We start from the raw sequence: 14,755 nt of genomic DNA, 5'->3' as shown, positions 1-14,755 counted from the left end.
AAGACTTGGGAATGAGGAAGGGAGACTTCCCAAGTGAGAACTGGCTATTACTAGCAGACAAAGAGAAAAGGTTGAATTGGAGAGGTCTGAGGACATCCACAGAGCTGCAGGCACTGGTTCATTAAAATCACAGACATACACAATTGCCTAGGTGGAAGTTGGAGAGCTAATCACTTTAAAGCATAGTAAAGTAATTTGGGCTGCAGATTTAGGAGCCATCAGCATAGAAATAGTAGTGAAAAAATAAAATCCAGCTGAGTATATTTTAAAGATTATATTGACATTCTTCAGCATGATTCATGAATAAGGGAACATTGCATCTAGCAGTTAGAAAGGAACTTGGAGAATTTCACAAAATGCCATGCTTTCATAGGCAGAAGGGGGAAAGCGTGAGTTGTTTCAGGCTGGGTTACAGTCCTTTAGAGGATGTGAGGGGTCCACAAGGTAGCATCACTGCTGCTAGTAGGGAAATTTCAGATGACTGGATTAAGATTACATTCCTGGGAGAGGCCGAAACTGCAATTAAGTATTAATTCCCAGTTTGGTGACAAAGGGCTTAGCACAAGTGACTCCATTTGGAGCCTGTTGTCTCTTTCTAATGGTAGTTAAGTGCAAATATGGAATAAGAAAAGTAAGGGCCCAGGAAAGTCTCTGGTAGGTACTGTCATTAAACAAAAAGGAAGAGTGTCTCCTTTTGCAAAGATTGGCAGTGGAGCATTGGCAGTAGAAAAACAGACTTTATTTGATGATGAAACACTAGGAATATTTTATGGAAGCCAAAAGAAAAAGATTTTAAGGAGGACACTGCTAGCCATGTCAAATATCTGAGTGAGGTTGAGTTGGACCCCAAAACTATCCTTTAGGTTTGGCAGTTAAGAGGTTCAGCTAACTGAAATCCCAGTTCAAAGATCTCACCCACTATGACCATTTTCAAAAAAGTTGTTGTCATATATTTTTTCATAATATTCTCCTATTATCTTTTTAACATCTGCAAAATCTACACTGATGTTTCCTCGTTCAGTCCTCATGTTGTTCATTTCTGCATTTCCTCTTTTCTTGGTCACTCTTACAGGTGATTTCTACCATGTCTATTTGAGATTGGAAGTCTGGCTGATTTTTGATGGAAAGTTTAAGATCTAAGTTATTTTAAGTAGGAAGAGCCCTCCAAATAAAAGTTAAAAGTTTAACAAAAAAACTCTTCATTCCCCCCAAAAAATCAGAAATAAGAACAGAGCAAAGAGTTGAATAAGATTGCATCATCTAAATAACACATCCAGGCCAACCATTGGGTCATAAAGATAAAATCTGTTTCTTGACCTTGTTCTGTCATCAGCTGAATAAAGTATCTCAGCTTTGGACCTCTTTTTTAGCTAAAAAACAAAAACAAAAAAACACTAATAATTTTGCTAAAGTCAGCTTCCAAACTGTACAAGGAATTTGCAATACCAGATAGGATGGCTTCTTTTTGCAAAGGCTGACATTGATGGAACATTAGTATAAAAAGACATTCTTTGAATAGTTTCTTAATCTCTCTGAGCCTCTGTCTCCAAAATTACAAATTGTATCATTTATGTATATGTAAGGATTAAATGAAATAACATATGTGAGGCACTCAATAAAGGGCAGCTGAGTCAGGAGACTTTCATCCCGAGTAATAGAAATCTGACTCAATTTCAGCTTATGGAAGAAATGGGAAATTTATGGATTTGATGACTTTTTGATAGCAAGTTCTAAAGATTCCTTTTTTAATTTGTTCCCACTTAGGGTGGGCTACAGGTGATGTTATCTCTCAACAGTTGAAAGATGACATTCTGTAGTATATATGCACTCCCCTGGGATTGACTTTAAGTTAATCAATGGGAGTTTATTCTGGGTTGACCTGACCTAATTAGTTAGAGGTACATGGACTTAGACCTTCTCTGAAGAAAGACTCCCAGGAGCTACCTAGAAACAATTACCCTCCCTTCCATCTAGAGCTTACTTCCTGATTGCAACCTATGAATATCAAGTTTCAGCTCTTGCATGGATTCCAGCCTACTTGTGCTCTTTCCTCCTATCTGCATGCTCTATGGAATGCAGACCTCATCAGCTCTCCGAGTTGTGTAAGCCAATTTCTTATAATAAGTGTCTGTCTGCCTGTCTATGTATGTATGTATGTATGTATGCATGCATGCATCTATCTATCTATCTATCTATCTATCTATCTATCTATCTATCTATCTGATTCTCTCTGTTGGTCCTCCTTCTCTGAACCCTAACAGATACATTGGGCTCATGTGGCTGGGAAGCCCAGAGAAGGATCTAAATTAAGTCAATACATCTTCCAGTCAATTAGTTTTTCTCTGTGTGTGTCCTCTCTGCCTGCCTTCATCCACCTCTCTTCCTGTCAACCCCCACCCCAATCTCTCTGCTCTCCTTCACTCTGAATGTGATTTTATTCTGAAAACTAATTCTCCCTCTGTGGTGAAAAAGACGACCTCAGAAAATCCCAGATTCACATCTTCCCAAGCAAGCCCATCAGAAAAAGACATGTTTTCTTTTTTCTCTCCCATAAGGAAGGGGTTGTGAATGGCTCCATTCTTGGATCTTGGATTTGTCACTATTTCCAGGGTACTACAGTGGGGTACTGAGTTTAACCAGGGGTGAGAATAGTGGGACTTTGTGATTGACAGCCCCCATGAAACCTCGAGAAGTGGTTAGAAAGTGCCCCCAAGGAAAGAAGTGGTATTGTAACCAGAACAGGAGATACATGCTAGGGGATATGTGCTATACAAACTAAGTGTAGTTATCAGTATACTACAAAGACAGTTTGTGGGTTTTTTGGTAATTAACTTTCTAAAACACTGAACTTGATCTACACGAACCAGTATTTGGACTACTCTCTACCTGCTGACTTCCGCTGCCACATCTTCTGGTTTCTTTTCCAAAATGCATACTCATGTGAAGCATCATCTTAAAGAGAGTCCAGTCTGGTTTCTACACATCTCCACTTCTGTGCAACTGTGTGATCTTGTCTCTATGCCTCCTTTTATGCATTTGTTTAATAGGAATTTCTATGCCTGTTCAGAAGACCAGGATCGTGGACTTAATCACAAATTAGAATAATAGCATTATTTTAAGTCTTTGGATCAGGTAGTTATTTCTCTGCTCCTTCTATAGGTGGAATTTTTCACCGTTACTCCTAAGGAGACATTTGCCCTTTCTACTTCTCCCTTGAAGTCGCAATGGTGCAATGTTTACAGAGGAAGACGATGTGGGAAAAGAAACACTCATAACGCCAAGGTCAAGCAGAGAAGTGAAGGCATGCATCCTGCAATATCCATCCTCCCATCAAAGGGCATGCTGGAGCCAAGGTATTCTGCTATGTTCAGTGTGGGCCTCTGTTCTAATGGAGATGAGTTCTTCTCTGTGAGTGTTCTTTTTTTACTTATTCAGTAAGAATGATAGTAACGTTGTCATTGAAAGAATGATCAGATCAGGCTGTCTGGTTTGGACAAACAACACTTTAGGGAAGTATCTGGGAACCTAGTGTTTACAGAAAGTCACCCCTCATGGGGAGGGGTGAAGAGTTGCAGAAGTTAATCCATCCCACAATTGTAACCAGATCCCCACAGCACCCAGAGGCTGTGGGACAAAGTAGCTCTGTTGGGGCTGAGGCCAGTGTGCCTCCACCTGCCACCTGCCATTGCTCCTCCCCTAGCAAGACAGACTCTGGCCATGGCTCCCTGGAACCCATAGGCCTAAGAGCCTGACCTGATCTGAGTGCAGGTTAGTCTAGGCAGGACAGGGATTTTTCCCTTTTATAGCTGGCTAGAGGATTCTAAATGGACCAATCAAGTTCAAGCCAAAAGGACCAATCAGGTTCAATCTAAATGTACCAATCAGGCTCAATCTCTCCAGCTGTCACTCAACCTTGAGTTAATTATACAGATTGAAAATGGAAATCCAGCTAATCGATGCTAAACAATCCAGTCAGACACTTAGGATTGAAAATAGTCCAATCACACTTGTAGGGTGGGGGACCCCAAAGAGGCTAGCTATAAGGCAGAGCAAGAGCCAGCTTGGGTCATTCAGCAGCTGGCCTCTGAAGAGAGAGATTCATTGAACCACCTTCAAAGGATTCAGCAGATGGCCTCCAAAGAGAGAGAAGTGTTGAGCAGACAACCTCCTTGGCATTTACCAGACCTCTGTGGCCTTCTATATTTGCAGACCCCCAGACTTCCATAGACTTTCACAGAGACCCAGCTGCTGCACCCTCCCCCTGCCCTGCTGCCTCCTGGAAGGAGAACCATCGGCCTCAGCTTGGCATCTATGAGCTGTTTCTGTTTGCCAGCAGCTCACAGAGAGTTGTCCACAGCCTCTGGTTCTCTGGCACCACATCATGGTGCTGTTTTGTCTGTCATTGTCCTGTTTGGCACCTGGCTCTAACTTCAGACTGCAGCTGTGGGCTACAGTGTCACCTCATTTTCCACAAGCAGTCTTTGGGACTTCTGGACATTGTGAACACTAACTAGGGTGAGACAGTGGCCATCTGTGATCTTAGAAACTCTTTCCTTTTCCCCAGTCTTCTGTTTGTTAAGATTGGACTCAGCCTGAGTGGTCTTGCAATTGTGCACATGGACAAGAACCCACTGACAATGACCTGACAGTGGGGATAGTGGCCACTACCCTTGGCACTGTCCTTAGGAATGTTTCAGTTCTGCTTTAAGTGCAGCATCTCTATATGGGGAGAGGGTGGATAGAGCCCAGAGGAAGGGACAGGATTCACTGTTTTACTACTTCTTGCCCTACACAGTCTTTAAGGATCAGAGGACAAATTATTACCGCATGGAATTTAAAGTTTTGATGGCCCAAGAAAAACATGTTAATATTAGCTCTAGCAAAGCCTAAAAGAAGGAGATGGCAGTCTCTTTAAGAGTCCTTTGGCCAACACCCAAAGTAGAGCTTTACCTTGGCAAGTCCCACTTCTTAAGCAAACAGTTTTATATTTTTCTAAAGTTGGTAAGGCTGCAACTGCAGACTAGGTTACCAAGAAAAATGTGGAATGCTCTTAAGAGAGTCAGCAGAGGCTTTTCTGATCTAAAACAACTGAAATCTCATAGATTTGTATTCCCTTAAGAACCCAGGACTCCTGTACCCTTGGATGCAGAAGCTTGGGTCAAATTCTGAACCATGTCGGGTGGCAAGGAGAAGCTTGCCCCAGGAACCTCTTTCCAAAATGAGGAAGTAGCTAAAAGGGCAAAAATATTATCCCCAGAGAGGACAGCAGCCTGGCACACACCTGAAACCTGCCAATAGTAAGAGCATAACATAATGCTGCTGAGTATGGTAGCTAGCAGCCACCTGTGGCTTGTTAAAGTTTGACTAAAATTCTTAAAGTTGAACTTAAAGTTTAACTAAAATTCAGTTCCTTAGTTGCAGTAGTCACTTTCCAAGTGCTCAATGGCCACAAATGGCTAGTGGCTACCATATTGAACAGTGCAGGTAGAGAAAATTTTTATCATCTTGGAGAGTTTGATTGGACCGCTCTGAATTGGGGTGTGATTGGGGTGCATATTTAAAAGACACAGTATCTCCCCAAAGACATTAGGACTATGTAGTTGCAGGAATGGACACAGTGCAGGTTTTCTAGGATCCCATGCAGACCGGGTAAAGGAGTCAGAGTCCTCAGTGGTTTTTGCAGGTCTTTTATTGAGATTACCCGGTATACAGCAAGGGTGCTGGGGGGCCAGGAAGCTGGCAGTCCTCCCAACCCCCAGCAAGTCTTCACTCTATCTGGGCTCTCCGGCCTTCTCTGCTTCTCTCTCGGCTTCTGCTACTTCTTTCTTGGCTTCTCTTTCGGCTTCTGCTGGCATCCCCGTGACGACGCCCTTAAAAGCCCAGTCTCAGCCCAGGTGAATCCCATCTACCTATGCCCACACCCTACTCCAGGTGCCCGCCATCAGGCATGCATTCAGGACCGCAAGGATCCATCATCTATCCTGATGGCGGGAGGGCAGAAAAGCCTGACATTTTTCCTTACCCTACAGACTAGTTATGCTCAGATGGTATCCAGAGTCAGTGATCCAGGTTCCTTCCATCTTAACACTCTGTCATTCCTGGGGTGTTTCTTTGTCCACATGATCCAGGATAGTATGCCAGCCGTGGATACTTGGGTGTCCCTCCCTTTAAAGCTTCACTTAGACCTACATTAATCACTTCCACTTACATTCATTGACCAGAATTTGTCACATGACCTCACCTAATTGTGAAGGAAGGTGGGAAACCTTATTCTGATTAAAAATTTAGTTTATTACTATAGAAGAAGGGGAGCATGGATGTTGGGCACATGAAGATATCTCCTCAATGACAGTGACACATAGCCCCAGAATCAGTGCCTTCCAGTATTCTTTTTTTTCCTTCTTTTTTTCTGTACCTAAATATATGTATATAATTTATGTATATGTGACATCATTCTATATAATTTATATATATATGACATCATTGTTCATTTTTGTATGTTTGATTTCTCCTCTCAGGTGTAATCCCCATAAAAATCCTACCACCGGGTCACCTGTGAACCATCACCATAGTCTCTTGTGCTCTTCCCTCCACTGTTTTAATCCCTCTCCCTCCCCTCCCCTGCTGAATGTCTCTGATTTATAGTTTGCCGGCTAGTTTTGCCTTCCCTCCCCTGCCCGCCCCCATCCTGAAGTGGAAAATGTCAGGCTGACCTGTTGATTAGCTGAAGCTGGGACATAGCCTGTAGACTGAAAGTTTCAGGGAACAGCTGATAAGCACTCTCAAGGCCACACGCACCCTGATTTATGAGTTTCCAGATGACTGTACCCCTTGCTGGATGTAGGGGCAGGACAGACACAGAGCAGGTTTTCTGATCCAGCAGACATGGTAAAGGAGGAGTCAGAGTCCTCAGTGGCTTTTGCAAGTGTTTTATTTAGATTTACCAGGCATACAGCAGGCAGGGGTGCTGGGGGGCCAGGAGGCTGGCAGTCCTCCCAGCCCCCAGCAAATCCTCACTCTATCTGGGCTCTCCGGCCTTCTCTCTGCTTCTCTTCTTTTCTCGGCTTCTGCTGGCGTCCCCATGACGCGACCCTTATAAACTCAGTCTCTCAGCCCAGGTGTACCCACGTCAGGTGCCCGCCATCAGGCATGCATTTGGGACCGCAGGGTTCCCTCATCTATCCTAATGGCGGGAGGGCAGAAAAGCCTGATACTTTTAACCTTACCCTACACTGGAGTCAATAAATGCTCTGTAACCTAGTTGCTAGGGGTTCAGACTTTGGAGAGAGAGTTCCCAGGGCCCGCAGATGTAAGCCCACAGGCACAAATAAAGAGCTTCCCTCCTCCTCTCTGCCATACAAGCCCTTATTTGGCTCCCCTATATTCCTCCTGTAAGTGAAACTGTCCGATAATTTTCTTTTTCCTTGTGACTAATTTCACTGAGCACATCCCTTCCAGCTCCAGCCATGTTGTTACAAATGACATGAGTTTCTCTTTTTTGATTGCTGACTAGTATTCCATAGTGTACATACACCGCATCTTCTTTTTCTTATAATTTTACCTTGTTCTCGCTCTATCCTTTCACCTTTCTATTTTCTCTCTCTTCCTTTTGTCCCCACTGCACCACCTTCTATGTACCAGCACATCCTCAGCTTTTCACATGTACAATCTCATTTTACCTTCATGCTCTCCCTAGAAGACAGATATAATTATGCCCATTTTAAAAATGGAGAAAAGTGACTTAGAAAAGTTAAATAATGACCCAGATTAAATTTATTCAGAAAGCTTCTTCCCATGTTCACCTGCTTCTTCATCTTTACCTGTCACAGGCCCATCTCCCCTTCCACCTGAGACTTCAGCCCTGCCTCTCTCCCCTGACATGTGCCTCCCCCCCTTTTTTTTCACTTTCATTTTTCTGTGTCCCTGTGCAACAGGCCAGCCTCACTCAGCCTGTCACCAGTTGCACTCAGCTGCTAATAAATCTATTAAGTTGTAATCAATCTATAAATCAGCTCTCCTGATTAAACCTTGTGGAGGGTTAGGTCTGGGTTTCCCTGTAATTACAGCTGGAGACCAGAACGCTAAATCAAATTGACAGAAAAAATTGAGGCTACCGCGAAACACCTTACCTCTTCTCTGCTGTCAGTCCAGGCCCTAACCACATAGGACCTAGTTCCCTGCTCTCTTCTCCTGCTGCCCTGAGGCCTGGGGTGCAGAGGGAGGGGGCAGAACAAGCCTCTGACCTTGAGTCGGAGGTGAATATCCTGACAGCCACAAAGAAAGGGGTCTCCACAGAGGGCAAGACTCCTCCAAACGCTCCTCCTCCCATTCACAAAGCCCTTCATCCTCCCATTCTTGGGTAATGTCTCCTTCTTTCTGTTTCATGTGCTTTCTCTCCCTCCACTGGGGTACCAGAGAGAGAGAGAGATAGAGATAGAGAGAGAGAGAGAGAGAGAGAGAGAGAGAGAGAGAGAGAGAGAGCAGGATTTTCTGAGGGGTGTCAGTCCACCAACTCATCTGGAAAGTAAATTTGGGTGGGACTGTTTCTGACAGAAGCAGAGGGGCATGACGGTGGGACCCAAGGATGGGGGAGGGGCAGCTAAGAAGGACAGATGGTGAAGATGACCCAGAAACGGAAAACCAGTCTTTCTCTCCACCTCCCTCACAGAGATCCAAGTGGAGTTGGAACAAGGGTCTGCGATGGGGGCAGGGGCGCTGACCGGGCTCCAGTCTCCCTGTGAGATTCCTTTCCACCAAGCTTGGCCTTCTTAGCTTCTCCCCACCCCCAGCTCCTCTTCCCTACATCACACTCCCACACCCGGCTGCACACAGAGGCCTGCATATCCTGGGTGTTCAATCAATGTGAATTAAATTCGCCTACTCATTCAGGCACCAATCAATTCATATATCTCCACATGCAATTTTTATTGTTCAGCTGTCCCAAACATCCCCCAATACACTGATGTCTTCTCGGAAGCAGTGGGAGTCCTAGAACTGATGACTCGCTAGCGGATGGGACAAGCAGGGAGGAATCATAAGAGAATAGAGGAGAAAGAAGGAAAGGAGGGAGGTGGGTTTAGAAGAGGGAAGAAGAGAAGGAGAAAGAGACTGTTTGCCTTTTACCCTAAGATAAACTGTACTAGGTCACAAGCGTGGATCGTGTGCCATTATACTCACGACTCTGGCATTTAACTAAGAAAGCAATATACTAGAAATCAAAATGTAGAAAAGCAACAAGATAGCCCAGCCGACTCAGAAGGCTGGTGCCACCAGGCCTGGACATCCTCAAATCATTGAAGGTGCATCATAGCAGACCCAGTGTCTTCATACCCACCTATTTCCAAGTCTGACCCCCTTGGCCTAAAACTGGGAGGTGTCTTCTGACAGCCCCCTTCCCCTACCAGCAGCCCCAGGCCCATCTCCTGCTGAGCCCCTCCCTCCCCCATCCTGGGGCCATTGCCTCAGGTTCTGTTTCCTTTGATGACACATGGGACATGAAGCTCTGTTATTCTGGCAGGCACCACAGACTGGTCTCTCTCGGCATTTAGTTCCGGGCGTAGGTTGGTTTGTTTCTCTTTTAACCACTTAGCACTTATGTCAGAACTCCAAGGCTTCAGGCAGGGCTGCTAAGGCTGTTTGCTGCAAAAAGCCCCCAGCAGGACCCCAGGCGCACTTGTGCCCATGACCAGTTTCTTCTGCCCTACCCATACCCCCCACTCTCCTGGGGCCCTTGGGGGCTGCCTCCCAGAGCTCCAGTGTGGCCCCACACTAGGCAGGTGTGCAGGGCACCTGAACACCCAATACCAAGGGTGGGAGTGGCTCAGGCCCATGAGTGCACCATCACATGGGTTTTGGAGTCTGATGTTCCAGGAAGGAGCAATCCTACTTCTAGCACTCACCAACTATATGAGGCCTCTCAGAGACTCAGTTTGCACATTTGTAAAATGGGGACAATGATAGTATCTACTTCTTAAAGTTGGTGTGAGGACTGCATGGAGAGTGCCGAGCCCAATGCCTGGCACACAGCAAGTGGTCATTAAGTGGTTCAAATTACCAATATCACCCCATAGAGGAGACTGGGATGATTCCCTCCACACCAGGCAGTCGTCCTATTTGCAACACACAGGGAATGAGCAGTCCAGTGGTCCCCTGGGATGTGGGAAGAGGCAGGACCCTAGAGCCCTTTAAGAGAGAACCCTGAAGAGTAGCAAAGTAAGGGGTCATCTAAGCAGAGTGATTAAGGGTGACCTTCCCAGTATCCAAATAAACCATTTTTACCACTCAAAATGGCCACTACTGGTCACCTCTTCGGGATGAGGCAGAGGCCCCAGATAAGGATAATGTATTGAGTCTCCTCTGAGGAACTTATTTCTCTGACTGATCATTTCTATTTTGTCGGACAGCTGGAAGGAAGATTGTGTTGGACTAAATAAGAAGTTGAGTTTCCAGGGCCTCCCTGGTGGCGCAAGGGGTTGAGATGCAGCCGATGAGACTGTCTGCAACCACTGAAGGGTGAGTTCAATCCCCGGCCAGGGAGTTTCCACATGGCTCAGCAGACCTCTCCTGACTCGCCCACTGCTCCCCTCAGCAGTGTATTTCAGTCAATCCTCCAGTTCCCCACTCTGTCTCTGGTGAATCCTCTCACCCCAACACCTCTGACATGTACCCCAGTTTTTGTATGCATGAATAAATAAATCTTAAAAAAAAAAAAGTTGAGTTTTCATTTACCAGCTGTGAAGAGCAGGTCTGAGGAAGCTGTCCTTAAGGGGAGAAGAGGGGAGGCATTCGGGTGCTGGAGATTAGGGCTTCCCAAACGGGGACATGGGGACACAGCCCAAGGGGGCTTCCATGAGTCTCATTCCCTGCAATTCACATCCTGTGTACTCCTGCTCTTGGAGCCTGGGTAGGAACTGAGACTTACTCTACCCAATGGAATACGGCAAAAGTGCAGGGATTCTGCAGATTAAGGTTCAAGTCAGTTGGACCTTAATCAAGTCAATCTACAGGGAGATTGTCCTGCATGGGTCTGACTTATTCAGATGAAAACCCTGAAAGGGGTTCTGCACCGTCCCTGAGGTAAGAAACTCTCCTTGTAGGCTTGAGGAAGTCAGAAGGAGCACTGAAGGGGCCCACGTGGCCCAGAGCTGGCGGCCTCAGACCTGAGGGTGGCCTCCAGTGGAAGCCAGCAAAAAGGAACCCCCAGTTACATGGCTGCAAGGAGATAAGGGCTGTTAGCAACCCCAGTGACCTTGGAAGTGAATTCCAGACCCCCACAGGAAAATGAAGCCTACCAGCCCTGACAAGCAGCCAGTGAGATCCCGAGCAAAGGACCCGCTTAGGCCATGTCTGGGCATTTGACCCACGAGCACTGCCAGAGAATAACGTGTGTTTTTTCACATGGTTAGGTTTGTGGTGATCTGTGATGGCATTATAAAGCCAATAAAATGGAGGGAAAGTGTCCTTGAGCAGGAGATGGAGGATGCTGAAGACAGAAGGCAACTATAACACATTGGCCTGCTCCTCACTCCAGGATGACAAAATACTCAACCCTGAACCATCCCACTGTCTGCATTCTATTTTGGTCTTGAGGTAGAAGGCACAGTGTTTATGCAGCCTGCTACCCTAAAGCCCTTGCTTGAAGCTATTACAAGGAGGGTGGCATCCCTAAGTCATACTACCAAGAGGTCTCACCCTCTTGAGGGGAGCCAGATACACTGGAGCCAAAGTGCCCATGTTCCCAGACTTGCCCAGAAATGGGACTGCTGGGAGCTGGAGTGGAAGCTATGGATTTTCCAATCAGATCTGATCTGGGTCCCAAGCATACCCTCTCCCTCAGTGCTGCTGGGAATGATCACCCTAGCATCCCTGGCCCTGGCTCTGTCACTTGCAAGCCTCGCACCACCTTTTGGTAGGCCCTTGGGTAAATTAGGCCCAGCACCCCCAAACTGTACACTCAAACCAAAGTGCATATTTGTGCCCTGGTGCTCAGGCTGACTCTGGACCCTGGTGGGACAGGTTCAGCCCAGTTCAACAGCCCCTCTCTCTCAATGACAAAGGCCTGTGGGGCCTGCTTGCCTTCCCTGACCCCACGTGTGACACCCCACCCCCTTTGCCTAAGTCCCCAAATGCAGCAGGGTCCTTCCGCTGACTGGATGTTTTTGTAGATGGAATCTCCGGGTGATTTTTAAGCTTTTATCCACTCATTCACTCATTTATTGCTTTAGACTCTCCTCTTCAAATAAAAACCTTTTAAGAAAACTCAGTCTGCAAGGAAACAAAAGTGGAACGGCTCCGATTGAGTGGGGGGAGCTGGATTGACTCTCTGGATAAGGTTGCATAGATACTCCTTCCCAGGCCTTCTGGTTTGTCTTCCTTAGCTAGGACAGGAATTTCCACCCTCTCATCCTCTCCACAACCGTCAGTCAGTGGGAGCACAAGGAATGTTCCCAGTCTAGAGAGATTAAGTATCTAAACATTCAAACATTCAACCACTGAGATATTTTCCACCTGGATGACTATATTCCCTATCCCAACCCCCACAAATGGCCTGACATGTGCACTTGTTTTGTTTAAGACAGAAGTTGCTCTTGGTCTCCAATGAGAGCTCTAAATACACTCAAAGTTGACAGGAAGCTTATGGTTATTTAACTCAGCCCACAACTCAGACAAGAATCCTTTACATATCCATCCCGACCAAGAGGTGGTCCAGGCTGTCTTTGGATAATTCCTATGACAGGGAACTCACTACCTTGCAAAACAGGTGTCTCCTTACTGAGCAGCTCTTGTTAAAACTCTAATCTGTCTCCATATAATGCTCACCCACTGGCCCTGTCTATACGAGGCTCAAAGAATAAGTCTTGTGTAACCTATAATAGGTCATACTAGTCTATACCATACTATGCTATGCTAGACTATATTAATACTTTACTATACTGTAGTATACTATATATACTAAGAGGAACACAGCTCACCCCAGGCCAGTCTGATCCTCACCTGCACCATTGACCCCAGTGGCCACTTTTGCAGACTGTTGCATTGGTGACCCAAGGAACTACCCCCCAAGTATCCATGGCCCATGTGTTCCCCTCTCTCATTGAGTCTCAGATTGGCCCCTCAGACTGGCTCTCAATGACTTGCTTTGGCCAATGGAATATTAGCAAGCATGGTCTGAAAGCACTTGCACATTGGGACTTGCCGTCTTAAAAAGTTCCTTTTGGGAAGCCAGCTACCATGCTGAAAGAAGTTCAAATTAGTGCCTGAATGATGCAAGGCCATGTGGAGAGAGGCTCTGGAAGATGAGGTCATTTTGTGTGTCCCCACCATAGATGAGTTCCCAGCTAAATGCAGCCATGTGAATGACCTAAACAACAACCATGAAGCATAACTGCCCAATTGAGCCCAGCCAACCCACAAAATCATGTAAAGAATAATTGGTTTTTCCCTGAATAGCCAAAGCTCAACTGAAAAAAAAAAAGAAGGAAATGGAGGCATCACACTCCCAGACTTCAAACTATACTACAAAGCCACAATCATCAAAACTGCATGGTATTGGAACAAGAACAGACATACAGACCAATGGAATCGAATAGAAAATCCAGAAATAAACCCACAGATTTATGGTCAACTAATCTTTGACAAAGGAGCAAAGACTATGCATTGGAGCAAAGAAAGATTGTTCAATAAATGGTGCTGGGAAAACTGGGTCGCTACATGCAAAAGAATGAAGCTTGACCACTACCTCACACCATACACAAAAATCAACTCAAAATGGATTAAAGAACTAGACATAAGACCTGAAACCATAAAATACATAGAAGGAAATATAGGCGAAACACTACGGGATTTGCACATCTTTACAGACACATCACCCAAAGCAGTGATAGTGAAGACAAAGATAAACAGCTGGGACTACATCAAATTAAAGAGCTTCTGCACAGCAAAAGAGACAATAACAAAAACAAAGAGAAACCCCACCAACTGGGAGAACATTTTTGCACCCAACACTAATGATAAAGGACTGATCACAAAAATCTGCAAAGAGCTGATGAGACTCAGCAACAACAAAGAAAATAATCCAGTCAAAAAATGGGCAGAAGAGCTAAAAAGAAACTTCTCTGAAGAGGAAATGCAAATGGCCAACAGACATATGAAAAAATGTTCAACATCACTTGTAATCAGGGAAATGCAAATCAAAACTACCATGAGATACCATCTCACACCAGTGAGAATGGCACATATTAAAAAAACTAGCAACAACAAATGTTGGCGAGGGTGTGGAGAAAAAGGAACTCTTCTACACTGTTGGTGGGAGTGCAAACTGGTCCAACCACTATGGAGAGCTGTGTGGAGATTTCTGGACCTACTAAACATAGAGCTTCCATATGATCCAGCAATTCCACTCCTAGGTATTTACCCAAAGGACACAGAAACATCAATTCCAAAGAACACCTGCACCCCTATGTTTATAGAAGCACTGTTTACAATAGCTAAGCTTTGGAAACAGCCCAAATGCCCAAAAATAGATGACTGGATCAAGAAGATGTGGCTCATATACACCATGGAATATTACTCAGCATTCAAAAAAGATAAACACATGCAATTTGCAGCAACATGGATGGCGCTGGAAGGGATCATGCTCAGCAAAATAAGCCAAAAAGAAAAAGAAAAATACCGGATGGTCTCACTCATAGCAGGAATCTAGAAAACTTAAATAAGGGACCAGGAAAATGAATATAAGAAAGTGAAAATCAAAATC

The sequence above is a fragment of the Talpa europaea genome (assembly GCF_964194135.1).
Source record: "Talpa europaea genome assembly, chromosome: 14".
NCBI lineage: Eukaryota > Metazoa > Chordata > Mammalia > Eulipotyphla > Talpidae > Talpa > Talpa europaea.
This window is presented reverse-complemented; position numbering follows the sequence as displayed.